This window comes from Geospiza fortis, unplaced genomic scaffold, assembly GCF_000277835.1.
Source record: "Geospiza fortis unplaced genomic scaffold, GeoFor_1.0 scaffold452, whole genome shotgun sequence".
Taxonomy (NCBI): domain Eukaryota; kingdom Metazoa; phylum Chordata; class Aves; order Passeriformes; family Thraupidae; genus Geospiza; species Geospiza fortis.
In genome coordinates, this window is record NW_005054369.1 from 804,520 (window position 1) to 804,932 (window position 413).

The window sequence follows — 413 nt, forward strand, 5'->3', positions numbered from 1 at the left end:
CCCCCGGCCCCCGGGAGCGGCGGGGACGGAACCGGGAACGGGGCAGGAATGGAGCCGGGAATGGGGCAGGGATGGAGCCGGGAGTGGGGCAGGGATGGAGCCGGGAGTGGGGCAGGGATGAATCTGAGAACGGGGCAGGGATGGAACTGGGAACGGGGCAGGGATGGATCCCTGGATCGCCCCGTGCCCGAACACGCAGAGCGGCAGGTATCCGTGTTCGGATTCCGAGAGCGGGAGCGATCGATCCCGGGAGCCCCCCATAACCGAACCCCGGGAGCGCCCGGAGCTCGAAGCCCAGGAGCAGGGCAGGAACGAAACCCGGGGTTCGAGCAGGAACGAATCCCGCCGCCTTGTGCCCTGATCCCACGAGCAGCGGGCCCGGGTCGTGCCCGCTGTCGCCCGCCCGCCGCGGG